General features: G+C 35.8%; 1 protein-coding gene and 1 long non-coding RNA gene across 2 annotated transcripts in view; one reads left to right on the forward strand and one right to left on the reverse strand.

The window, feature by feature from the left end:
• The window catches only part of LOC107573331 (uncharacterized), a 12048-nt gene that overhangs the window by 5790 nt on the left and 2994 nt on the right, over positions 1–3264 (reverse strand). The gene's annotated exons all lie outside the window — the stretch shown is intronic.
• The window catches only part of LOC107573329 (podocalyxin-like), a 13478-nt gene that overhangs the window by 5726 nt on the left and 4488 nt on the right, over positions 1–3264 (forward strand). The window lies entirely within an intron of this gene.

Below are 3264 nucleotides of genomic sequence, written 5' to 3' on the forward strand. Positions count from 1 at the left end.
TATATATATTAGTGCTGTCAGAATTAGCACAATCTTCAATTGCACACACAAGTGCGGCGGCACGCGCTGTAGCCTGTATCATTTCATATCAAAGCTCGAAGTTACCAAAAAAGCAATTAAAGTTGCTTTAAAACTGCATGCAATTATTTTTTATATATGTGTCACATTTAAAGGTCCTCTGAAATGCTTAGAAACATGCAGCATTACTCTGTGTTGACGTAATTTTAACTGAAACAGGAAGACAGGGCGGGACATATCAAGCAGCCCAGCCCCATTTTAAAATGGCCAATAGTGTTAGTTTATATCACAGCTTGGGCTAGAGCTGTTGAGCTCCGTAAAGCCCGCGGCTTCAGCGTCTATTTTATAGTGTAGGGGGCGGGCGCTTCGGATTCTAGAGAGCATTTGATTGGACAGAAGGTTTGATGAGAAGCTGAAGTACGATGTGACGTCAAAAAAATCGTTGAGCCGTTTTGGCGGAAGTGACGAACTGCAAGCTTTGAATGCTTATATCTTCTAAATGCGAATTTTGTCACTGTTTTGGAGCACACTGCCTTATAGATAACCTTAAGACTAACATATTGATACTAACACCCAAAAACACTTTAATTTTGAGTTCATGGGGACTTTAAGAACATCTCTCTGAAATGCAGTGGTTTTCAAAACTGTCCTGGAGCAGCCCACCACTGTCTCCCTCATCTAACAAACCTGATTTAACTCCTCAGCTCATTAGAAGAGACTTTAAGACCTGAGGTGGGTCAGGAAAGGTAAAGAGTTATGAGAAAACGTGTCAGATCCATGTCATGTTCAGCAGCGGCAGCTCTTAAAGCAGCCAAAATAACCTAATAACCAGCTGCTGTGATTTCTGTTCATCAAAGAACAAAAGAAAAAAAATAGGAAATCAATAACTTTTGTAGCTTTAAGGATTTGTCTATATTTAATTTAGAATTTAGTGTTTGATAACTTCAATTTCTGTATATTTCCTTCTTGCTGAAGGGCACAGGTAGCTACATATGACATTTATTATAATGGGTTTATGCGAAGATTGATTTAAGTTCACTTAAATTAGAAGTTATAATTTTTTTAAGTCTAATAAATGTTCAAATTGATAGCTCTCAGTTATACTGTAATGTTGAATGTTGAAGGAAAAAAAATTAGCAATGTTGCTTTGGCAAGTAACAGAAATACTTGTATATAAATACTTACATTTTTTTAGATTTTCACTTTTCATTTTAATTTATTATTATTTATATAGCATTTATTAATATTTTTTAAGTGGATTTCATTTAAATAAATCTCATTTAAAATATGAATAAATACTATATAAATAATAATAATATAGAATAACACTGTTCACTCATTCTACGCATTTTCTGCTCATTTCAAACTAACTTTGTTGAGACTACCACAGAGGAATATTTAACCTAAGAACGAAAATTCTGTCATCATTTAGTCACATTATGTTGTTCCAAACCCGTGTACCTTTCTTTCTTCTGTGAAGCACAAAAGCATAACACACCAATATCTAAGTCATCATTGGCTGAAAATCACATTCCTGCTGCTTCATAATCTAAAATGGCAAGCAAAGACACATTTCAACAAGTTTAGAACAACATGAGAGTGAGCAAATAAGAGAAGTTTCATCATTTGGGTGAATTCTTCCACTTAGCTACTACCTGACCTGACAGAACAGATCATTTACACAACAATCAGTGGTTCTGAACTGCGACGGCAATGTAAAACGACATAAAGAGAGCCAGTGAGTAAATGCAGTGTGAGATCTGACATGAGAGTGTGAGAGTTTGAATCCTCATGACACACACACACACACAGCTCAGTGCTGTTCACACACGCACACGTCTCACATGCACAGACACGCGCTGTCACACAGAACAACTCTGGCTCACTCCACAAACCATCAAAGATCTCACCAACACCATTAAAAATCATCCTGCTGCGTTACTGCAGAGCTCAAATACGCTCACTGGCTGCATCCAGATGAAATACTAACGTACTTAAAAACGTACACCATATGTGCTTTTACATACATTGTTAATGTGCATATTTAATTTTCTGAGTGCATCTATCTTGGAAATAAATGCAATTATTTTATATTTTTAACGTGAAAGGTCTCTTCTGCTCACCAAGATTGCATTTATTCGATCAAAAATACAGTAAAAATATAGTAATATTGTGAAATATTATTACAACCGTTTTCTATGTGAATATATTGTAAAGTTTTATTTATTGCTGTGATCAAAGCTGAATTTTCAGCATCATTACTCGAGTCTTCAGCATCACACGATCCTTCAGAAATCATTCTGATATGTTGATTTGCAGCTCAAGAAACATTTCTCATAATTATCAGTGTTGAAAACAGTTGCGCTGCTTCATATTGAATGGAAACCGGAAATATTTTTCAGGATTCTTTGACGAATAGAGAATTCTAAAGAACAGCATTATTTGTCAAATAAATCTTTGTTTAACATTATAAATGTTTTGACTGTCACTTTTGATCAATTGTATGCATCCTTGCTGAATAAAATATTATTTTCTTTTTTTTTAAATTACTGACCCCAAACTTTGGAACGGTAGTGTACATACTGCAGAAATAGTAATAGTATGCTAGCCAGGTGAATAGTATGCTAGCCTCTTTCCGTGAAGAACTCACACATATGTGGCAAACGTTCAGTTTTTTCACATTCAGATCAGTTTCCTTTCACTTTGTAAAACAACCAGTCCAATTAATCCCTCACACCTGGTTTTTTCTATGTTCCATAGCAAAAAAAGGATGTCTTTGTAATCATCGAAATGAAAGAAAGACTTACTCCACCTCTGAAACAGCTTTCCTTTCTGCCCTGACATCATCAAGCTCTCTTAATTTTTCATCCCCTTCCCCCATCAGTCATAAAGAGACCACTTTTCACAATCCAACCACTTACTGATGGATTCAATCTTACTGAATCTCACATTTCACTCTTAAGTCACATTACAGGAGTTAAAATGAGTTGGAAATGCTTTTAGTGTTTAACAAAGGCATCACCAACCGAAGAGACGGTGTTGAACATGTAGCCACCCGTTGAGTCATGTCACATGTGCTCATGAATTTAACTGAAAAAGCCCAGAGCTGCAGCTCAGTTTGCATGTTGTGTTGAGCAGCTCTGTGTTTTTCACCGAAAAAACACCCACCAGGGACGTCATGCACCCAAAATTTTTTTTTTTTTTTTTTTTTTAGTGGGCCCCTTTGGCTTTCTTTTGTGAATTTTT

This window comes from Sinocyclocheilus grahami, unplaced genomic scaffold, assembly GCF_001515645.1.
Source record: "Sinocyclocheilus grahami isolate Dianchi unplaced genomic scaffold, SAMN03320097.WGS_v1.1 scaffold1919.1, whole genome shotgun sequence".
Classification (NCBI taxonomy): Eukaryota; Metazoa; Chordata; class Actinopteri; order Cypriniformes; family Cyprinidae; genus Sinocyclocheilus; species Sinocyclocheilus grahami.